Below are 25369 nucleotides of genomic sequence, written 5' to 3'. Positions count from 1 at the left end.
CCTGGAGAAAAGCATGGGGATTGGCTTGAAACATGTCAACCTGTAGAAATGAAGGGTCATTGTAATCCATACTTTCTACGTGTCTCCCCACTTTTAACCATACCATCTGGAGGATGGATTGAAGCATTGCTCTACCACAAGGCAGGTGTTTTTAATCTTTCTCCAAAAAAACAACCCTCCCACTCCTATTTTAATAATCACACAGAGCATACCATTCAGTGCTCCCATATAATTCGCAGGTCACAGCATGCCCATTCCCCAGTGGAACGGGAGGAAACTTATGATGAATCATGTTCCCAACAAGCAACCCTGGTGGATGAGAGTTATATAAAAAAGCCTTGCACTTTTTCTCGACCCTGCAGGAGGTTAGCACACATTACAAAGACGGGCTCTCTTTTTCTTGAGATATAATGCCTTGTTCCAAGTTACTGTAGTTGCCTAGAGGCAATGGCATGGCAACCGGTTGCAGCAATGGTATGGTAACCCATTGTTGGGTGAACACACCTAGTAGCCTATTACTGGTCTTAGTTGATTAGGTTCATATTGTTAAGCAGAGTAATACTACCACCCCTATTCCTACGGTGTTAGCACAGAAACACAGTGTAAAATCTTACTGAATTATGTTGTAAATAAAAGATCTTCGGTAGCCAGGTGATGTATAGATATATTGTAGATTCATTCATAAGATAACAGCATCAGATAAGTTATTGGAAGATTTAAAGTCCAGGTGATGCCACACCAGGAGCAGCCTCCCTGCTGCTCAGCCTGCTCACACCAAATGACACTCCCAACCTCACCAGGCAACCATGCATTCCATGACATCATCAATCATCCAACATTCCAGACATCTCCAAGCACACCAACACTCATTCTGGCTGAGCAGTAGGGAAGAGATACATAGGCAAAGGGAACGTGGTTGGTAAGAATTTGTAAAAAAACATGGTTGGTAATACAAGATAAATCATGTTTGAGACAGCTATAACCTAAAATGGCGTCATGTTTGCAACGTAGCACTGAGTGGCTCAAGGCACGTTTACGGTGCACAATGTATTTTAGCAGCTTCAAGCTGACTGAGAGAAGGCTAAACTCGACGACATCGCTGAACTCGAAGACCAGGTAGGGTTGCCCGCATTCACTGTGCGCGCACTGTGCGCAGCTCGTGCTATTTTTGAAACAGGCAAAGATCGGTTGCACTGCCAAAATGTCCAGGGGCCAAAGACCGTAAAAAGAATATGGACTTAGCCCCAAAAGTCCACAAAAGTAATTGAAATTTAGCAGCCATTTAAACGTTGCACATTTCAGCGGTGAGAGTCTCCCATCATTTCCCAAAGCTGTCAATAGCATCAACTCCGGGGACTCCTCGACCATAACATACGCTTAGCCAAACTGGGAAAGACTAGTGTAGACACACCTCCAAAGCATTTAATTATCTCTTCTGCTGTACTAAGGTATTTACCAGTGGCATTTCAACCATTTCAACTCAGGAGCTATGCCACCAGTATGGTAAAACAGGGGTTGCCTTTGCAAATACGCAGGTGACATCACACTAACTCACACAGGCACTGAATGGTGGTACCTATGAAGTACGGCCACTGCCTGTGCTAGGAGCACCTTCATGAGCATAAAGAACAAAGCGCCCATGGGGATAAACCGTGCCCACACTCTGGAAAGTTCACACCTGCCCCACAAGGAATGTAGACAAAGCGTGCTGTCAGTGTTCACACACAGCAGAGGAACACAGCAGGGTGGTCAAGCCTGCTGCGTCTCTGTGAAGGCTGTGGTTGGGAGATCCCCACTGACAAAACTGACAATGCACAGCAGAATGTGGTAAAACTCAGTCCTGGCACAGTTCTTAAGTAAATCACTGTGATGGCAGTCACAAGCAGTGCCGATTTTCAAATTGCAGCAGGTTGCACACTGGCAGAGCAGACATAGTTGTGGAAGTCAGGAAACGTGCACGCACGGAGACAGATAACAAAAACCAGTCCTCTTGAGATAACAGCATCAGATAAGTTACTGGAAGATGTAAAGTCCAGGTGATGCCACACCAGGAGCAGCATCCCTGTTGTTCAGCCTGCTCCCACCAACTGACACTCCCAACCTCACCAGGCACCCATGCATTCCACGACATCATCAATCATCCAACATTCCAGACATCTCCAAGCACACCAACCCTCATTCTGGCTGAGCAGTAGGGAAGAGATACATAGGCAAAGGGGAAAGGCAAACAGTAGATAATATCAAATTGCATTATGGTGAGGCCTATTACTTTTGTGGTTATTCGCAATTGGCTTAAGCGGTTCACGACAAGAGGACACTGGATTAGCCACATTTTACCATTAATACATGCACATTGCTTGGATCTATGGGCCCGATTCACAGAATGAACTTACTACTTTTGGCATTCACAGAATGCACTTACTACTTTTGGTATTCACAGAATGAACTTACTCATTTCGGTATTCACAGAAGTTAGGACTACTAACTTTAGGACTCCTAAATGCCTTCTGTGAATACCGAAAGTCTTAAAATTAGGATTTTTCTCAGTTTAGTAGTAGTAAAGTTAGGACTCCTAACTTTAGGATGCCTAAATGCCTTCTGTGAATACCGAAAGTCTTAAAATTAGGATTTTTCTCTATTTAGTAGTAGTAAAGTTAGGACTACTAACTTTAGTATGCCTAAATGCCTTCTGTGAATACCTAAAGTCTTAAAATTATGATTTTTCTCAATTTAGTAGTAGTAAAGTTAGGACTCCTAACTTTAGGATGCCTAAATGCCTTCTGTGAATACCGAAAGTCTTAAAATTAGGATTTTTCTCAATTTAGTAGTAGTAAAGTTAGGACTCCTAACTTTAGGATGCCTAAATGCCTTCTGTGAATACCGAAAGTCTTAAAATTAGGATTTTTCTCAATTTAGTAGTAGTAAAGTTAGGACTCCTAACTTTAGGGTGCCTAAATGCCTTCTGTGAATACCGAAAGTCTTAAAATTAGGATTTTTCTCTATTTAGTAGTAGTAAAGTTAGGACTACTAACTTTACTACTACTAAATTGAGAAAAATCGTAATTTTAAGACTTTCGGTATTCACAGAAGGCATTTAGGCATCCTAAAGTTAGGAGTCCTAACTTTACTACTACTAAATTGAGAAAAATCGTAATTTTAAGACTTTCGGTATTCACAGAAGGCATTTAGGAGTCCTAAAGTTAGTAGTCCTAACTTCTGTGAATACCGAAATGAGTAAGTTCATTCTGTGAATACCAAAAGTAGTAAGTGCATTCTGTGAATGCCAAAAGTAGTAAGTTCATTCTGTGAATCGGGCCCTATGTGTCTATATGAGAAAGACAGCAGATAAGGGTTGGGTAGGTTAAGGAAGATAGTATATAGCATGACTGTGGATGACATACTGCATTGAATTTCTAGCTTCTTGCTGTATAATACCTTTTGATTAAGAACCCTAGTTTACGATTAGCACAAACTAAATAATTGCAGTGTTGCGGAATATGACAGCAAATGCAGGCATGTGTTCCTCTGTGACAGCTGAAGTGGTGGTGTCGCAGACCTTGCACTTTTGCAGTGACTATTTCGAGCGTGGAGTCGTGAGTGATGAATGTTGAAGCCCCGGTGCACAAAGGCCCTCAAAAGAGTTCACAGTGCCAAACAAGCGTACAAGGTTACTGAATAATGTTGGTTTAAGAGCTGTGTACAGGACACTGGCAAAAAACACTTTACTGGCACCGAAAGCCCTGCGACGCGTCGGTTTCTAGCTTGTATTATGTTGTAAAAGGTACCCAATATATCTAAAGGCTAATGTGCACGTTGGTGGCAGTATTTGCTGATTTTTACTATCGCAAATAGCAGCTTAGCTGAATACATATTCCTAAAGTGACATTTATGGCTCACAGGACATTACTTACACTCAAAATGTATTTATTTGATGGCAAATCTACCTCCTGTTGACTTCCTAAAATTGGCATTTGTGAGGTAGATTAGAGATGAGTGGGGAGGAGCATTACTGCTGTGTGGTTCTGAGAAATAAAATAATACACAGTGTGAGAATTGCAGGCCTTTTAGTTAAAACCTGTGGGGACCAGGGTTTACTTGTTCTTCTTCTATGGGCTAGAAGAGCAGTGTAATTGCAGTCAATTGCAATAGATCCAGTGGGAATTAAATACTATCTAATAAAAGTGTAATTACATTTTACAGAGAAGAGAAGTTTCAAAGTTGTTAGAATTCCACCATGATTGAAACATAAATATAGCCAGACGTGGTTCGAGAAAAATGTAAAACATGCTACATAAAATGTATATTATGGCATGTATTAAAACATTCCAGATCTTCAATTGAGAGCTCATTCTTTTGATTAATTGTTAGGGCAATCAGGTAAAGCCTGTCTTGAGTTACCTGACCTTTTACCCTTTCAGGTCCACATGTGGAAACATTCTTGTAGACACTGCATAATGTGTACTGAATCAAACTATTCACTGCTTCAAAATTCGCTGCACGGCGTCAGACTGGAGTATAACATAATAGAACACTGTCTCTGGCCATTTGGAAAAAGCATTGAAACAGCTGTAAAAACATAGTCCTAATCCATTGCACGTGTCAAATCTACCAGACATTGCTTTTATATTTTTAGTTTTGCATCAAGCAGTTAACAGCATACACATCTGACCATGACTGCGAAGGGCACGCCAGGAGTTCATTCATTTCAACGTGCAGAGCATTTGGAAAAATTAAAGTCAAAACAGATTCATATGGTATGTTTTCAGCTCTTGTCCATTTTGTTCCCGTAAGAGCTGTTTTTTTTCAGAATATAAAATGCTGTTCCTTCTAGCAGACATCCTCGTCTGTTGTATAAGAGTCACGCCATCTGCTCCATGTTCCTCAAAACCAAAAGACCTGCATCTGAAATATAGAAAATCCGAATATACAAAGAGGTCTTTCTTGCGCTAGGTTTCGAAGCATCGAGCGGCGTCCCCATTCAACCCAAAGACAAAAAGTGTAATTCAATTAGGGCTGAAAGTAAGAACATCCAAGGCCTCACTAAATAAATTTCTCGCACAATGCATGAAAACGCGCTTTAATCGAGGCAGCAGTGACGGAAGACATGCTTTGTCCACGAAGTTTTTTCGCTCCATCTTGAAACGCAGATGTGTCCCTAAACAACTTAGCTATGGTTCCTGGAGTGACTCCAGTCCATTCGGTGGCTTATTTTTCTGGTAAACGTTCAGCATGAACTTTGACTTGGAATTTTCCCGGGCTGGTAACCGTATAGCATCGACTGGGAGACGGTGTTACTTATTTGACGTTTTACAGACTTTGACCCCGAACAGGAGAGAGAAAAACATGAAAAGCGGTAGAAGGAGGAGGAGAAAGATAGACAAACTGTGACAAAGGGAGTGCGCAGGGATGAAGAAAAATCTCTAAGAGGAAGATAAACACACAGATTCACAAAGGTAAAGTTAGATCAAAAGTCTACCAGAGACCAGAAGTTTAACTTTACTACTTTTCAGCATTCACAAAGGTAAGTTATTAGTAGTAATTTTCCTGCAAGTAACTATGCTAGTAGTAACTTTACAAGTATTAACGTTACAAATAGCAAGTTTAGTGATATTAAAGTTACTAGTAGTAACTTACCTTTGTGAATATTAAAAAAAGTAAAGTTAGACTTTTGGTCTAACTTTGACTTTTGGTCTAACTATACCTTTGTGAATCGAGTCCACAGGGATTATCTGGTGGTGAAATGAATAGATATGAGGTGGAATCAAGTTAAGAATTCTTAGTATTCAACACTCTAAACTTTAATAGCAGCATTTTCGGGCTTATAAGCAAAACTTTGGGCTAGCACTTTTTTTTTTACAAATCAAGCACAGGACCTGTGTGGACAATATACCTTGGGCCTCATTTATGAGGCTGTGCGTCACTTTTACGCCGCCGGTGCGTCACTTTTTGTGACGCACCAGTGGCGTAAAAAATGCACCTTGTTGCGCCATATTTACAAAGTGACGCATCTAGGTAGATGCGTTACTTTGTAAACCCCTGCGCCACATTATACCTGTGCCAGGTGTAATGTATGTAAGGGGGGGCATGTTGACGCAAGGAAGGGTCGTAGAAGTGACGCAGTGAAATCTATGAGATTTCACAGCGTCACTTTTCGGACACCGTTGCATCAAAATCTTGTGCCTGCCTCACAGCAAGCGTAAGACTGACGCAGGCCCTTTCACATGGGGCTTTGCTGCAGTTGCGTCACTTTTGTGACACACTCCAGCAATGCGTCACTTTTGCGCTTACAGATACGTCAGAAATAATGACGTATCTGTAACTCCTTGCGACATAATGCGTCATACATTAAATATGATGCATCAGGAATGTCGCAAGGAGTGAGCACTGAGAAGTGACGCATCGCTGCTTTCACGCAGCGATGCGTCATTTCTCATAAATGAGTCCCCTTGCATTTGTGTATAGGCCTGTCCTGCATTTAGACTGCTCGTAATGCAACATTATAGCATGCTAATTTAAAAAGGTTTTTCTGAGGTTTTTGAAGGACTTGCATAGCCTATTCCCACAGTCCCAGCATAGCATGTTTCATACAGTGGCGTAACACAATGTGATGGGGCCCTCTGCAGAATGTAAAGGGTGTCCCCTGAGTATCCCACATCTCACAGATATTCATTGACTTTGAGTTAAATGAGAGATCCCTGAAGAATAGTGGAGCCCTGAAAGTTTGCTACCCCTGCTCTCCAGGGGCTGCAGGAGTTCGAGTTTCATGTGTAGCAGAAAACAAGGAAGAGCAGAGTGCAGTAAGAACCAATTGGCCCTATGTTAGGGAAATGAGAATAGACAGATTCCAGGAGAAAATGGAATACCCCCACGTAGGCACCCATACACTAGGAGTTGAGAAAGGGACACAAAGAAGAGAAAAGTAATGTAATTATGAGTCCCTCTGGAAGAACTGAGCTGAACTATAGCTGAAATAAAACAGAGAGAAGACGATATAAAATGAGGTCCGTATTTCCTGTTGCTGTATTAGATTGACGTCCTAGCCAGGAATATTATCTAGTACCAAGTAATAAAAATTAAGAAGTCGTGAGTTACTCAGTATCTTTTAGCTAGTAAATGCAAGGTAAGCCTCGTGCAAGAGAAACATTTCACTGATCATGTGTGCAAAATGTTTTTTCCAGCCAGCAAGATCCTGAAAGTGTTCTATTGAGCTAAAGCTTATTCCATACAAGAATTGGTAAATGCATTAGGTTTCACCTATGTTTATTAATAGGTTTTAAAAAAAAGTTTTATCTTGGTAAGCAGCTGAGCAATGTAAATTAAATGTAGTAAAAATAAGGCGGGAAGAGGTGAGGGTGAGGGGGGTTGGAAACACTGAAGAGCAGGAAGGGGGTGAGAGGACCGCAGGGTGCATTGAAAACAAAGGCGTCAGGTCAACAAAAGAGACTGCAGGAACATGCACTATGTGCGAGTGCAGGGATAAAATGTAAATCATAATTAAAAAAAATACTTGAAGCCAGTAATTCAGTAAAATTATACACATGAACGCCTCCCACACAATTTTTAGTTATCGGACAGCGAGTGCTTAAATATGTGAAGCACAGGTGTGGCATGAAGATGTGCCAATGGAAGGTAACAAAATGTAAACAGACAGTAAATGGTATGCAGTGTAAGCCAAAAGAACAAAAAGTGTGAACCTCCAACGCAGATGTGAATGAGTAGTTAGGCCACGGGAAACTGATGAGAGTGACACAGAAAGGGGGCCAGTCTACAACCAATTTAACCAGAGGAAATTAAACTGGCAAGCACACAGACCAATAAGAAGTGAAGGGGGGTCTAAGTTCCTTTTAAGATCTATTAAAACAATAGATTTCACAAGCACAGCACAAGCTCTGTGCAGGCAAAACCTAATCAGAAGCACAGCGTACGCACTATGCAGGCAAAGCCTGAAAAGGAACACCAATGAGGATGTGAAAAATAGGAGAACAAAGATAAAGAAATAAAGAAGGGATTAAAAGATTCTGCAAGAGTGAGAGAAAGAGCCATGAAATATAGGTAGGATAGTAGAAGTGGTATGAGGTTGAATCATGGCAATTGATTAGAAGGAAAAAGGTTGGTCCCCTACACTAATATTTTTTTTATTTAACACAATGAGCACTGTTTGATGTTGTAAAAAGTATTAAACATGCTTATGGTTAAATACATGTATACGAATATATATCCAGCAATGTTTCAGATGTTGATGATTGCTGGGCACCATGACAAACTTTTGGAAGAGGTCCTTACAGCTGTTCAAGGCGACAAACAGTTAACTCTGGCCTTGTTGGTTGGCAGCCACTTCAGCTCGAGCTTGTTGCTTGCACACTAACTAGACATGACAGTCTTGTGCATCCATTGTATCTCTTTTTCAGGCTCCTCGAAGGCAGCCATGCAGAAAGTATGGAGGCTAGCCAGAGTCCTTACTCCTGGCCTAGATGCCATCTCAGAACCCCAGGCCTACACTGCATGATCGACCTCGATTGCACACCTGACCTACCTTCTCTCTTCTTGTTATCCTAGGCATTTAATGAAGTGAAAGAACAACACGGAGCAGTGTATAAAGATTGTTAATAAACATATGCATAAATAGTTTGAGCGCTGCATGTAAAATGGCCCTGCCACGGTGTATGAGATACTAAAACTGAGTGGGACTTTCTAGCAGTGAGTGGTAGCAGCCGTGCCTGGGCCTAGAGGAGAGCTTTCTAAAAAGATGGAAAGAGAGGGAGGGAGAGCTCCATCCGCCCTCCCTGCACTGTCCATTCCATTGGCGTTGGCACCGCAGTAGCAACACCACCACTCAGTTTGCAATAACGTCTGTAGGAGGCAGTGCAGTAGTTTGTCCACTAAGCCCAACCTCTTCCCTACCTCAAGCTCCCCGGGTAAGTGGTTCCAGTTGTTCCCCCTTCAGGTTTATGTTGTTGTTTGCCCAACCCCACTGTCTGCAGGATGCATCTTGTGTGATGCTAGGGTGCTATTTTGGTCGCAGAATGGAAACCATACCTGGGCAAAATATTCAGCTATCTGCAAATGGGACAAAGCTTAGCGGCTCCCTCCATAAATAGAGTGGTGATGGGAGAGAGTCAGGATGGTGCGAGGAGTGGAGCAGGGAGCCAGGATAAAGAGTGGTGGGCTGATGTCCAAATTACCCGCAAGGAGTGATGGGGATGCTGTCCAGTGTACACAGGACAAGTCCGACCCAAAATGTTTGTGTGTGTTTAGGGTGTGGGGCAAGGTGCGAGGACTGGGGTTTGTGTTTACCCTCCATCTTCTCATGGTGCAATAAGAATCCACAGTTTTGAAGTTTCAAGCCCAGTTTATGCTTGTGAAAATCGCTCATGTTTGGCCACTGTGGAATAAACACAACTTATATTTATTTATCCCGTGGGCAGAATTCATAGATTTAAGTTTCAGGAGTGTAATTGCAGGGTAAATAAGCTCATAGTCAAAATCACAAGTACCCCCAAACAGAGAAAGTATCCACATTTGTTTACTTACCACACAGCTTTTCCAGTAGGCAAAGCGAGGTCTCCGTCTGACCCCACAGCCCAGACAGGGCACTCAGGGTAGACCCCTGGTGGCCTCCATTACTGTACCTTAAAGAAGGAACCTCCAATAGCAAGGAACCACATGCAGTTGTACTGCATAACACCAGAAGCCTTCAACAAGTGTAGGAAGCTGGCTCTGTATATACTAGGAAACTGGAGCTGGCGTTGTCTCAGGTTCACTGGGATCAAGAGAGAAGGTATAAAAATCGATGAAGTAGCCAGATGCAGTTCAATCTATCTTTGGTAGCTCAGCAGGTTGTTTTGAACTGGTAGGTGTCTCTTTTTGAGGTATATTGATGTAGACTTCTGTGTTAGGCTGAATTGAAATGTGTCTTTCTGTCTGAACTTCCTGTATGGTAGCGAGAGGAGAGCATTGGCTACCCGGAGCCCACGAGGCCTACCATTCAGTATCGGTCACATAGTGTGGTTTAATCAGATCAATGGAGACAAATCTCTTCTATTTTTTGCCGGCAAGAGGCGGTATAAGTACTGTTCTTGTTCCTCGACAGCCAGGACAGATCAGGCTTTCTGTATGATGACCAAAATTCTTTCTTGTCCTCGATAGTTTCTCTGATCAGATCCCCACCTTTTGTTATCCAGACAGGTCTTGCCGTGACTGATATGACTTCCCCAATGGCAGTGCATTTTATTTGCACATTGCTTAGTAGTGCTTTGGATTCGTTCAGATCCTGCAAAACAGCCAAACGTTTACTGATGTCAAATGGTTTTTTCATCCGCCGCTGTGCTTTCACAATCAAGATCAGATACCCATATTCTCATCCCAAATAGGACCTCGTGAGGAGTGACACACCCTAGAGAACTTCTTGGCATGTTGTTAAGGGCTTGTTGTACCCCATATAAGTGATTCACCCATCTACCACCCAAACTTAATACTCTTGCTGTTAAAGATTGCTTTAAGTCCCAGTTTTTCCTCTTCACAACCAAATTTCCCTCTGAATGATATGGAGAGGAGTACCACAATGCTACAACCAAACCTTCCATGTCTTCCTTGTAAGCCTAAGAGCTAAACGTGGCACCACAGTCAGAATGAAATGTGCCAACTGCGTATGTCCCTATGAAGACTCGCAAATCTTTTATAAAAGTTCGAGCATCAGCCGAGGGCTGAGGCCATACCCATGGGAATCTTGAGCATGAATCCACTGCCTCCAAAATATACTTATAAGCCCCATCCGATTCTAGGGGGCCACAGTGGTACAAATAGACACAAGCGAGTGGTCTGTCTGATATTAGTAGGGTGAAACCGGTGGAACCCTTCATGTGCTGGCAGATGTCGCAACTTAGGACAAAATTCATTGTCTGTTTAGTTAACCCAGGCCGCCAATAGCGCTGTTTCAATAAACAAACCCTAGCAGTAATCCCTGCGTGTTCAGAACCTAGACTCCCGTGTACAGCCAGTATTAAACTTAATTTGTGATCCATGTTTGGTAATAATCTATTCCCCACTCCTGGATTTTGAATACACAGAATGTTATTTGCATCTAACCTGCTAGAGTTTTTGAGTGGAAAAGTTTTGGTAAGGCTGTGCTCTTTTTGCGTGAAGCAATGACAGCTAACATTATCTGTCCGTCTATTCTCATTTTAGAACAAGTGATGGCAGCTACGGCAGCAGTTCGTACTGCCCCTTTGGCAGCTTTATCAGCCAAATAATTCCCTTCAACATGAACTCTATCACTTTGATGACTTAGCGTATGCATTACATGAGTGCTTGGTAGTTTGTTTTTCAACTCAGCTACCTGTTCCCATAGCATTTTATGCTTAATTGTGCCACATTTTGAGTCCTTAAACGCATTTTGAACCCGGGAGTGAAGATATTTCTTGTATGACTGGACACAATAAAAAGAATCGCACATGATCAGTGTGTCAAATTCTCGATCCTTCTTTATTAGTGCCAGTAATAGGGCTTTTAGTTCTGCCAGCTGAGCTGTGCCGTCTCCTAGAGACTGTGTCTTCCTACTATTAGGATGGAACTTGCCATCCTGCATATGGCCCTTCACAATCACACACATGGCACTGTATTGCTGTTTACTTCCTATGGTGGGCTTAGCAGACCCGTCAGTGTAAATTATATATTCATACAGATATATAGGCATTATTTCATTTGGGAGAGGATATTCTTGTTCATATTGCTGGAATGCTTGTGTTTTTAGACTAGGGTCATTTAAGTATTCTACATGTATTGCTGTGAGAGAATTAGCCCATTCTATCCATCTTGGATGGAAGGCTTTATCATTGCCTTTGTAGCAGCCTCTAAGGCTGGTACCAGAGTTAGGACAATTATTAGTTTCCCCTGTGCTGGTGGTTTTTCTCTTACTACAGCGGTCTGTACTGCTGTAGGTATTTTTTCTGTAGAAGCAAAGCGCATTTCATCATTTGTGTACAAGTTTGATTTGTATGCTATGGGTACCATTTCTCCTTCATTGAAGGTTAGTTACGTGTACCCAGATTGACCCGCTATTACACAGATCGCAAAGTTGTGGACATTTACTAGTGTCTCCAAGTGTTTTTAAGCTATCATATCAGCTTCTAAGGAACAAAGGATATCCGTGTGTTCCTGTGTCCAATGCCTAACTGAAAATTCAGGTCTAATTAGGTCATAAAAGGTTTTACTCTTTCTGCGTAATCCAAAATGTATGTTCTGCCAACATTTTAAAATCCCAATATGGACTGTAAATTCTTCTAAGATTTAGGTTGGAGCAGCGCACACTTTTCTAAAAAGTTAGCTGGCAGGCTTTTCCCTTCACTTGATAGTTTGTATCCCAAAAATACAATATTGAGGTGGGCTATTTTTGATTTTCTACAGTTGAATTTGTAGCCCTCAAAAGCGAACCGCAAAATTATGCTGCTTACCCTGGTCAAGTGTTCCTTTAAATCATCATCCGTCAGATAAATATCATCTACATAGGACAATGCCTCTTCATACAAATTCTGAAGTAATACTGTTACCCTAGCGGAAAACAACCCAGTGCTATTCTTATACTCTTGGGGGAGTCCACAAAATTGACGCTGCGAACCTAGCGCAGAGAATGCTGTCAAATATTAATTATCAGGCACTATATTGTGGCAGAAAAATCCATTTGAGTTATCTAGTGTTGTTTTGTATTTTTTCCGCACAATGTTATTCATTAATGTGGCAGTGTGCGCATTCTGTCCTGCAAATGTTTTAGTGCATGCGTTCAGAGGCCTTTAGTCTAAAACTAGTTGTAATGAATTATCGGGTTTCAATTATTAATTGGAGAGGTGCAACTTTCTATTACACCCTGGTATTCAAGCTGATCTAAGAGCTCCATGATCTGTTTTTTTACTTCTTGTTTTATTGGGTATTGTCTCTGTGGATTTGGACTTGTTTTTGCTGGGATTATATGGTGAGGTCACTCAGCATCCCACTCAACATGGGTGCAATATAGTGCTGGACAAGGGCTACGGCCCACTCTTGCGCGTATGTGTGTTTTAAGTATATTGGAATTTGGCTGGAAAAAGCTGGTAAAATGACCATTTCTCCCTTTTTGGCAATCCATAACAATTTCATGCGGCCAATCTTTTTCAGCTAAAAGAATGTCATAGCCGTAAGTCAAGTTCTCCCAAATGAGACCTTTACCTTTTCTGGGTTTGTCCCCTCCATTTGGAGAGTTATTTCATGAAACCTATGTAGGACACTTACCCTCGTATCAGGTGTTTCTACCATGATGTGCTCATTCACCCCTCTGTCACCAGAAATTCCATCAGGGTCTGGCGAGCTATTGTTACTTCTACTGCGCTGTCTAGCATTGTCAGAGCACATTCCCTGTTCAAAAGATGAGTCCTCAGATTTCTGGGCATGTCTAACTTGATAACTTGAAGATCTGCTACTTTCTTCTTTTTAAATTGAGGTTTTGATTTTGGTTCGTCTTCTTTTTTCGAAGTGTAGTTTGAAGTGCATTATGTGTCTCTGGACTTTGCATGCTCTTCTTGTCTGTCTTCTAACTAGACCTGGGCTGTAAATTCCGTTCCGCTCGCGAAATTTGCGGAATTTGGGTAATTTTGCATTCCACGCAGAACATGAAATTGGCCAAAATTCTGCGTTCCGCGACTTCGCAAAATTTGTTGCTTGTTCGCGTTCCCGCGAGCACGCAAACAGCAATTGCGAATGGGAAAAACGCATCGTGAACAAGCATTTCCGCGTGTTCGCAGAATTTCTGCGTGTTCGCAGAGATTTTTTACTGTTTCGTGGACATTTGCGTAACGCGATTACGCTAATTCCGTCCACCCCTAGTTCTGACCGTCCTTTTCTCTCTGAGTTTCTTGGTGAACCCTGAAAGGAATGAGAGGAACGTGTATCAGTATCCTGATACCTGTCAGGTTTTTTAATGTTATCCCTATTCCTAAGGTTGTATCTCCTTTTAGAGGGCTCCTGTTGAGGAGTCCCACTCCTGGATTGAGATCTATTAGTTAGTTTTTTATTGTTATTATCCCATTTCTTCTGCAAAGAATCAGATGCTTGCTTAGTGTTATCCTTTTCAGGACCACCAATGAGTTGAGGTTTTATTGCTCCAGCTCCCAAACTATCTCTATCCAATTCAGCATTGGTGTCTTCGATAATTTTAGGTAATTCATGTTCCTGTTGTAAAGGAGTGACATCCCTCAGGCGTTGCGTATTGCCACTGCTGCTGCAGAACGCCGATTTCCAGTGGAGCGGTAAACATGAGCTTTAACGGGCAACAGACCACTCATTCTGTTGAATACCTTGTTCCAGATGAGGAACGTGAAGAATTATAAGGACCTTAAATATATAATCACTATAAGGATTGATGAAGTTGCTAGACTACAGAGTTGAAGGATTTTGATACTGAGCCCTGAGGAAGTCAGAGATGCTTTAGCATCGTTAATCTGACGAAACAAGTGTTGGCTATGAAGTGCTATGAAGTGTTAAAAGGTCACACATGTTGAAGCTGAAGATTGAAGAATAAAATCTACAAGATCAGAAGAAAGACTAGACTTCTTCTTATATAAAAAGTGGTGCTCAGGTCATTGTTTTCCTGCCTTCCTTTTTATATTGGCTAATATATTAGCTGATACCTGTGCAAAATTACCTAAAAATGTCATCCCTAAGTTCAGAGCAGGTTCTGCTTCATACTCAGTCTGTATTTGTCCTAATACATCTGGTATTACTGCTACCAAAGGGATACCATGAGTTCTGGTATATATGGCAGTGAAAACCAAACTGCACACCAGGTGGTACAATTGTCTATCTGGGGAGCTATCGCCATTGGCAAACAGATTGTTAGCATACTGTGTTTTTTTTAGGGCTTGTATGAGGAAATACTGCCTCTAGATGTGTTATTTTTGGAGCTATCCAGAATGGCATTTGCTCCTGTTTAGGAGGTATTTTACCCATAACTGTGTTTAGCGTTTGTGGTGTAATTTTAGTTGTAGATCCCTGAGCTTGTCCTGTTTGTGTAGCCCTGGTTGGCTGTAGTCTGAGTGTTCTCATCACAAACTGTGTCATGTTTCTGTTAAGTTTTATGATTTCTTTATAATGTGGACGTAGGTCTGCTACTGGCATTGTGACAGTCTCTGGATGCAGTGTATAAGCTGCTAAGACTGGCCAAGTGGCTCCATCTCTTCCGAGTGGACCTAGTCTTACTTTGTCTTTGGTGTATGGGAGGGCGCCTTTAAACTGGTTCATGTATTGCTCCTGGTAGGTGTGCCGAACTTTAATGTCCTCATACAGAAAGTATTCAAGTGGTGTTTCATCTTCAGTATAAAAATGAAATGTATTTGATTGTGCATCTACTGGTGGGATTTTAACCCATGAATAGAATAACTCTGTTCTATATGACTCATGAGCCTCCATCATGAAGGTTACTGTCCCACCCTTAGCTTTGACTCCATAGTCTGCTAGTTTTATGGTAAGGGCAGTTCTGAAATGTTAATTTCCCCTTCTAGTTCATCCTCAATTATCGCATGTTGTGCTCGTACAGTGGCATCTTCTTCAGTCATTGTTGAAAAAGTCTCTCAAGGAAGAGTTTCAAGGAAACTGCGATAAGGTTTTATGCACAATCTAGGAACAGTTTGACCTTTTAGCTTGATAAACCCTCAGCCAATAAATAGGAATTTTGCCTACTTAGCTATGGCAGATAGTTCCCTTCCCACTCCAGATTTTTTTGGGAAAAATGTGAGTAAGGGTCTCTGAGAATAGCATGACTGAACCACTCAGATTTGACTGTTAAATAAGTACCAAACCAACATTGGCGGCGCCATGTCATGTAGTTCCTATAAAACTATTTAGGATCTGCGTGTTTAGACAACATACACCGTAGGACTGGTGTCCGGACTGATTCTTAACACCCCTATTGATCCAGCAGGCTACCAACCTGAGAAAATCTAACACCATACATTCATCTGGGCCCATATGCACATTCACACATATAGGCTGGCTAACACCACTGGGGTTAAGATTTATACATGCTTTAATAAAGATTGGTTATCTTTCATTTCCCTAATCTTTCAATGATCATAAAGCCTTTCTTTAAGTCAATGGATCTTTTTTAGTTGAATAGTTATTGATGATATGACATAGGTTTATTTATCTTTACCCTATTAAAAAAACCACAGACTCGGGCACATTTTAAATGTTTATCTAATTATCATATGAGCAAAACGAATTACAGTGTTAAATCCATCTTTTCGAGGAAGTAGATCTTTAACCAAATTTTGTATCCTATTTCAAGGAAAACGATCACAATGACATTACCTCAGGAAAAAGAAGATAGGCAGAGAAGTACATCGACACAATTCACAGAGATATATTTACCTAGGATGGTGTGGGATCAGACCCCTCTGGCCAAGAGTTAATAGGTCCCCTGGGAATAGAACAGGTGACAGGGACTTCAGGACAGGAATCAGGACAAGATAGATGTCCTCTTCTGGATTAGACGCCTGCGTCTCACCCCTCTCTGACACTAACTTCCTCCTCGATTCTTCCGCGATCTTCTTCTAATAATTTGGCTTTAGAATTTTAAGTCTGCTTCTTCAAATATTCGATCAGCATTCGGACAGCATCTCAGTCTCTCAGCCTTTCTTGATGCAATTGCTCTAACTGTGCTAACTAACTACCTCAAATATACTTTCCTAATGGCATGTGCCGGTAAACAGACAAAATATTGACTACAAAATATCGAATGGACATAATATCGAGTTCAAAATATAGGCTGGACAGAATATCGAATGGACATAATATAGACATCAAAAATATCGTTTTGAGGGTAAGTAATGTAATATGGAAATGTAAAATATAGATAGTCAAAATATCGAAGTACATAATATAGATTATTAAAAATATCGAAAATGTAATAATATCGAATTTTTATAGTTTATTTTATGTGTTAAAAGTGTTTATTTATGTTATAATGTATTTTAATTAATGAATTTAATGTTATTTAAATGTTGCGTAATTTAATTCTGTAGCGGGTTGTGGGTTTATAGGGGAATATGGTGGGAAGTAATTTATTATAATTAATTAAATATGTAAATGTATTTATTGGTATTTGTTTATAATTAATTGTTAATTAATTTTTATTTTGTAATTAATTACATTTTAATTGCCAATTAATTGTATTTAATTGATTAATTGATAATTATGTTAATTTAATTAATTTTATTTTTGTGCCGGGTTTTGGGTTTATAGGGGAGTAGGGTGGGAAGTAATTTATTTATAATTAATTAAATATGTAAATTTATTTATTGGTATTTGTTGCACTCTTTGGAGTGGGAATAGTACTTTTAACCCTACGCTATCCAACGCTTTCCCTACTGTTGCACTCTCTGGAGTGGGAATAGTAATTTTTACCCCTACGCTATCGAACGCTTTCCCTACTGTTGCACTCTCTGGAGTGGGAATAGTAATTTTTACCCCTACGCTATCCAACCCTTTCCCTACTGTTGCACTCTTTGGAGTGGGAATAGTAATTTTTACCCCTACGCTATCCAACGCTTTCCCTACTGTTGCACTCTCTGGAGTCGGAATAGTAATTTTTACCCCTACTCTATCCAACGCTTTCCCTACTGAGGCACTCTCTGGAGTGGGAATAGTAATTTTACCCCTACGCTATCCAACGCTTTCTCTACTGTTGCACTCTCTGGAGTGGGAATAGTAATTTTTACCCCTACGCTATCCAACACTTTCCCTACTGTTGCACTCTCTGGAGTGGGAATAGTAATTTTAACCCCTACGCTATCCAACGCTTTCCCTACTGCTGCACTCTCTGGAGTGGGAATAGTAATTTTTATCCCTACGCTCTCCAACGCTTTCCCTACTGTTGCACTCTCTGGAGTGGGAATAGTAATGTTTACCCCTACGCTATCCAATGCTTTCCCTACTGTTGCACACTCTGGAGTGGGAATTGTAATTTTTAACCCCTACGCTATCCAACGCTTTCCCTACTGTTGCACTCTCTGAGTCGGAACAGTAATTTTTACCCCTACCCTATCCAACGCTTTCCCTACTGTTGATTTCTCTGGAGTGGGGATAGTAATTTTTACCCCTACGCTGTCCAACCCTTTCCCTACTGTTGCACTCTCTAGAGTGGGAATAGTAATTTTTACCCCTACGCTATCCAACGCTTTCTCGACTGTTGAACTCTCTGGAGTGGGAATAGTAATTTTAACCCCTACGCTATCCAACCATTTCCCTACTGTTGCACTCTCTAGAGTGGGAATAGTAATTTTTACCCCTACGCTATCCAACGCTTTCCCTACTGTTGCACTCTCTGGAGTGGGAATAGTTTTTTTTAACCCTACTCTATCCAACGCTTTTCCTACTGTTGCACTCTCTGGAGTGGGAATAGTAATTGTTACCCCTACGCTATCCAACGCTTTCCCTACTGTTGCACTCTCTGGAGTGGGAATAGTAATTTTTACCCCTACGCTATCCAACGCTTTCCCTACTGTTGCACTCTCTGGAGTGGGAATAGTAATTTTAACCCCTACGCTATCCAACGCTTTCCCTACTGTTGCACTCTCTGGGGGGGGGAATAGTAATTTTTACCCCTACGCTATCCAACGCTTTCCCTACTGTTGCACTCTCTGGAGTGGGAATAGTCCTTTTTACCCCTACGCTATCCAACGCTTTCCCTACTGTTGCACTCTCTGGAGTGGGAATAGTCATTTTTACCCCTACGCTATCCAACGCTTTCCCTACTGTTGCACTCTCTGGAGTGGGAATTGAATTGAATTGAATTGAAAAGGTTCTTCTATAGCGCATGGCTACTCGGAAGCATCCCAGTGCTTGATATTGAACAGAAGGAGTTGACAAGGAAACTACAGTATAGGAGCCAGCTTATCTATGTCTTGGGGAACAGTGCTGTTTTTAGTTTTTTTCGGAATGCGAGCAGGCTGGGTTCTTGACGAAGTGGGAGGGGGAGAGCATTCCACAGCATGGCTTCATTTCGCGAGAAGAGACGGTCCCCTGATCGGGCTCTGTTGGTCCTGGGAATTATGAGAAGGTTTTGCTGTTTTGAGCGAAGATCCCTAGATGGAATAGTAATTTTACACTTCCGCTATCCTACGGTAATCATATTGGATATTTTTTTAATTATATTTTGTTACTATATATATATGTTTTAACAAATATGATTGTAAAACATTTTTTATAACTTTTAATTAATTATTTAATTATTATAAGTTAATGTAAGTATTTTTAAGGACATTTTAGTAAATAATTTTTAATATTAATTTAATTTAACATTGTTTTTACTAAAGTCGATATTTTTACAAACTATATTTTAGTAAACAATATTTTTTACTTGATATTTTTGTACTTACCTGTTTGTAGATACAAAGTCGATATTCTGTCTGTCGATATTTTGTCACCGATATTTTAGGTAGTCGATATTATGTTCCTCGATATTATGTCAGTGATCCGCATGTACCACCCCTAAATGTTTCGACTCTATGAAACTCCTAATTCTGATTGGACAGGCTGAAGGGAAGATCATCACACCATGCTAAGCTTTAATTATTTTCTTTAGTTCATTGTTTTAAGTTCCCCCCATTAATTTGTTCTCCCAAGCTTTATTTCCCACCCTTATTTGCAAACTTTATCAACTACATTGTATACGATTTTCATCGATTCTTCAGGATGTTCATCTAGTTCCCAGGACATGTACCAAGAACGTCCTTGGACGAGTTTCAAGCTTTTACATCACTGTTTCAGACTTGCCATCTTTGCACACGCCTGAGGAACCACATGGGGTGCAGGCTTTAGCATTATTCAGAGGCCCAAATAAGAGAGGTCAAAAGAAAAGTTATTCATTTTAAAACAAAAATATTTCACTGTATACAACTTATCTCTACTCTAATCCCATTTACTTATAAAGACTAATCATGCATTAGCACTTAGTATATAACTCAATTTAGTTTCAGCAAAGCAGATGCTTAGCTGATAAATTAATTATGGTAAACCACCCTGCATTCCATGGTATTTGATACAGGGTCACTGCTGGGTTAGGCACTACAGGACAACAAGGCACCAAATTTTTTTTTTTGGTCCTCATTTACCACAGTGGTTTCAAGTGAAGTCACAGTCAGAATACGACAAACTGTCACAGTTTGTAAAGCTGGCAGGTATTTAACTGAGAAGGGCCACCGACATCCCTCAGAAATGCCAAGAGGACGAACACTAATGAAACCAGAAAGATCAAAATGTGACAGTAAATTATGGTGGGAAGTACAGCCATTCGATTCCTCACTTCCAGCCGGATAGGGGCTTTATAGATGGAATAAACCACAGCTGTGCAATCATCGGACTGGGGAAAATAAAAAATAAAAAACCCCGACCAACTTAATGGTCCCGCGCCAGCAAATGCCAGAATGCCCTGTTGTCTTGATTGCCAGATCTTACTAGATCGAGTTTGGAAACCTGTAGGACTGAGGTCTGCCAGTCAGTGAAGGAAGGTGATATAGGATCTTTCCATTTTTTACAAATCTCCCTTCTGGCAAGTAAGATGGAATAAAATAGAAGGGGCCTCATTTATGAAAAGTGACGCATCGCTGCGTGAAAACAGCGATGCGTCACTTTTCACTGTGCACTCCTTGCGCCACCAATGATGCGTCATATTTAATGTATGACACATCATGTCGCAAGGACTTACAGATACGTCAGTATTTCTGACGCATCTGTAAGCGCAAAAGTGACGCATTGCTGGAGTGTGTGACAAAAGTGACGCAACTCCAGCAATGCGTCCTTTCACATGGGAAAGCCCCATGTGAAAGGGCTTGCGTCAGTCTTACGCCTGCTGTGAGGCAGACGCAAGATTTTGACGCAACAGCATCCTAAAAGTGACGCAGTCAAATCTCATAGATTTCACTGCGTCACTATTACAAGGCTTTTTGCGGGGGAACGCCCCTTCGGCATACATTATACCTGACGCAGGTATAATGTGGCGCAGGGGTTTAAAAAGTGACGCATCTACCTAGATGCGTCACTTTTTAAATATGGTGCAACAAGGCGCATTTTGTACGCCGCTGGTTCGTCACAAAAAGTGATGCACAGGCGGCGCAAAACTGACGCAAGGCCTCATAAATAAGGGCCAAGGTTTTTTGCCTGGACATGAACCCCATCCAAAATCCCAAAAACAACGAGTGGGACATCAATTACTATTTGTACACCAAGTGATGCAGAGAGTGTGTTACTTATAGCATCCCAGAAAGGACTAAACAAGGACATTCAAAGAACATGTGCGCATCCGATGCAGCAACCAGTCCGCACTTAGCACAGGCTACTGAGCTCCCTTGAGAGAACCTTGAGAGTCTAAGGGGTGAATAATATGTTCTATGGAGCATAAAAAGATGGTTCCTGTGCAACCAGGCTGGCTCAACTATGTCCCACAAGACTATGAACAATGTAATCCACACTTCCTGCACATTGCGATCTGTAGAGGTAGGCCCCACATTCCTATTAAATCCTGCACTATCCGTTATTTCCTGTTAGGTGTCTTAATGCCAATTATAGGTGAATTACAAGGACTGCTCATTATTTCTTTTAAAATACCCTGTTCAATCAATCGTTTTATTTCTGTCATGACACCTGCTTTAATTTCGAGGCTCATTTTGTATTGTCTCGTGTTTGGGTAGAAAGCACCTTCTTTTACAGTCACTTTTACTGGATCTACATCAGCCATTAATCCTACTTCTTTTCCAGTGAAGTCCCACACTTCTGGATTCACTGTCAATTTCCATTCATCAGGTAACATCTTTTGTCATCATTGAATACATCTCATCTACTTCAGTACATTGTTTTGCTAGCATTATTTTGTAAATACCATCATCATCAGGAGTCTGAATCGTAACACCATACTGTGTGCAATAAATTGTCCTAGTAAATTTACTGGACTAAGATCACACACGACAAATTTGTGCATTTCCCTAAAATTACCAAAGCATACCTCCATGGGTTCTGTGATTGGAGTTCTAATCTGTTTGTTTGAAACACCTACTACTTGGATGGCTTCTCCCGAGAAGGGTAGGTATGGGACATCTGCTGTTCTCACAGTAGAGCTGGTAGCACCAGCATCCAATAAAAAGCTAATATCTTTACATTCTACCTTCCCATAAATATATGGACCTAATTGAACTACCGGTAAGGAAGTGCCAAGTATGCACACCCCCTCCTCCCCCCTCAGGCACCGTCCTTGATCATCTTCAAAAGAACAACTGTTCTGCAAAAGAAATTGTGAAGTTACAGAATTTATCTTACCACTTTGTCCTGGAAATCCGGCGTCCACACTGTACTTTGCTCTGTTCATGAAATTTCGCATAGGGGCAGGTGGTAACTGACTCTGTTGATTAACAAACTGTTGCGGCTGACTCATCATCACCTCATTCTGCGTCTATAGGTTAAAATTTGGATTTGGGCCATTATTAATCTGAATATTTTTACACTCGTTTTCCCGATGCCCTAATTTTCTGCACCCATGACAAGGAAATTTCTTCTTTGTTTCCTCTCTACTCATTTTTAGGTCTCGCCTACGCAGCGCTCATGCGCTGCATTAGAAAAAGACTTCTAGCCATCAATTTAGTTTGGCTGCCAAAAACGTGCACGCATTGCATTGCCTTCAATGGCAACGCGTGCACGTTCGGCGATTCTCTTGCGGGAGAGAGCTTTGATATATGGTTTCTGCTCCCTCCCGCAAGGGATCCCGGCGCAGGCCCCCTCCTCTCTTCCTCTCCCCCTGCTGCCTCCTCCTCTCCTAGTCAGCACAAGGCGCACACTTGTCTTTTTTGGATCCATTTCACAGGGAAGCAACTAAATGAAAGAAGGAAAGAGAAATTGTGAACCGTTTCTTCAAGTCAGGTTCAGTATTCAGGAGGGAAGGTCAGCTATACAGGTACATCTGATGAGATTGTTCAGTAATATAAAAGTTTATATATTTTGGTTTCTATAATACGATGCAAACATTCTCATTTAACTGGACTTTATTAAGGAGTAAGAAAAAAAGTGAAAGCATACTAAGCAGAATAGGACAGTTTGAAGCATATTACCTAAAAGAGTTCATGTCGTATTATGGTGGAAAATTTGGCCAATACTACCAGATACTCGCATTTTGAATGCATGTTCCAGGGATTATTAGTGATAGCTGATTTCAGGGATGTGAAGGCTGCCAGATCTTGACCTGTAAGCTACCATGGCACAGCTGCCAGTTTTGATTAGATGCAGCTGCCTGCGAACCGACTTCTTTTACAACTAAACTTCAGGCAGGTAGTATGGTGGGATTTCACATTTTCTTCTATTTATTTATTAAGGTGATCACAATCCAATAGTGTAAGTTGATGTGTTTAGCCAGGGTTAAATAGACAGCATATTGCAGAATTTTACTTTCACTCCTGAATCGTGTAACTCGACATGTTTAGGCAGGGATAAGTAGGCAGAGTAGGTTACAGATTTAGCTTTCACTTCAGTCTGTAAATACAATTTAGTATTTTTCTCAAGTACTAAGGGGTTTTGTGCAGCAACGCTGGCTTACCAATTGTTTCAGGATAACCCACTCATGATTATAGGGCATTCAAATTTAATCTGGTCGTCATTTCAGAATTTCAGGCTGGGACACAGGGTTGAGCACTAGTAAGATACTGTTACGAGGTGCCAGCCTGTGAATGAAAGCACAGTGAATGTGAAAGTCATTATTTTAAAACTTTATTACACAGCACATGACAGGCTGCCGAAAAATGTGCAAACAGATTTACTCTTTCATGTTAACAAGATTAGGGACACTACATTTTTGTTCTTTTTTTTCAACAGTATCAATATGCTTTTGTAGCCTTTAATTGCTCAAAATATGTAATTTCAGATTGTATCCCTTTGATAGGATGTCATTGCTTTGTTTTACCTGCAAAAAAGTGTCAAGCATTTGGCAGTTTAATATCACTTATAAGTACCATAAAAATGTTTCTTATAAGTATACTGAAAACTTGGCAGTTAGGTTTGACCGAAGTTTCCAAACTGTTTATAGACAATCATATATTGTCTTCCAGTGTTTTGAAGGGACTCCGTACTTAGGTGACCACAACATGTCATAAATCTGAGCATACTTTCTTTGAATATGTGCAAAACAAGTATAGTATAATGTCCAACTGTTTCTAAAACCTTGTTTTACAACTTTGTGATAGTGCAATTTGTATTTATCTGCACTACCACGTGTATACAGCAGAACACCTCCAGGTTTTGTGCTGGCACTTCCCGCATTATTTTGTACCTTATTGCATTAGCAACAGATTGTGCCAGAGACTGAGTGATGGTATAATCTCCTAGTTGCACTTGATATGCTATCAAATGTGCTTCTTAGGTTAGTGCAGGGTCATGAATTAACAGATCAATGAGATCATCTTCTGAGAAGCTGCAGTGCCTGCCTGCCTTCTGTTACTGAGAACTGCAGTCATGCAGTCTGTCTCCAGTTAGTGCCCATTCATTGCTGATGCTTTGCTGCAGTTTTAAGATCTTCTTAGAGTTTCTTGAGGCTCAAATGTGTGTACTTTCTGATATTTATATGTTTCCCCCATCTTCAATGCTTGTTTTGGCTCTCAAGAAAGTGTCACTCATAGTTGTTGAAATGTCACTCATACTTACTCTGAAATTATGAAAATGTCACACTTAGCAATCTAAAACCTTGGCAGCTATGGTCACGGTTTTCAGTAAGTGAGGAGCAAGACAGAAAGAGAGGGAATAATCGGAAGAGAGGGGGGGGGCAGCTGCCAGCACAGAAAAGAAGAGGACATTGTCTGTGTCTTCGCTGGGCAGTAAGGAAGGGACAGCGCCCTTTTCCTTCTCTGCCTGTACCAAACGTCCACAAAAGCAAGCCGAGCCTTATCTGAAGGCCTTTGCTATTTCTGCCGCCCTGGGACACAGTTTTGAAAAGGAAAAGTAGGGGAGCGGAATCTTTTTAGGTCTCGCCTACATGTCAATCTCCTCTAACTTCCCGTATTTTCGCCATCTTTCTTTGCCTCCTCTCTTCTGCCTTTAACTTTCACAATTTGTCCCTCCCTGCAACTTAGTCCTTACCTACTCCATGCCTCCGTGGTATATTCCCCAGGTCTCTATGCCTCTTCTCATCTTCGCACTCTCCCTTCCTTATTCCCCACCGTCCCCATCCCATTCGAAGTTAGCTTCTCCGTTCAACCTGCACTGCTTTTTCCATTTTCTGTCTCCTGCCTGGATCTCTTTCCCGCTATCTTTCCGTATGTTTTTTCCTTCCCCACAAGTGGAACAGGAGACATCTACATATTTTACTGTCTCTACC

This window comes from Lissotriton vulgaris, chromosome 3_1 (genome assembly GCF_964263255.1).
Source record: "Lissotriton vulgaris chromosome 3_1, aLisVul1.2, whole genome shotgun sequence".
Lineage (NCBI taxonomy): Eukaryota > Metazoa > Chordata > Amphibia > Caudata > Salamandridae > Lissotriton > Lissotriton vulgaris.
The sequence above is the reverse complement of the archived record's forward strand: the minus strand, read 5'-3'. Positions refer to the sequence as shown.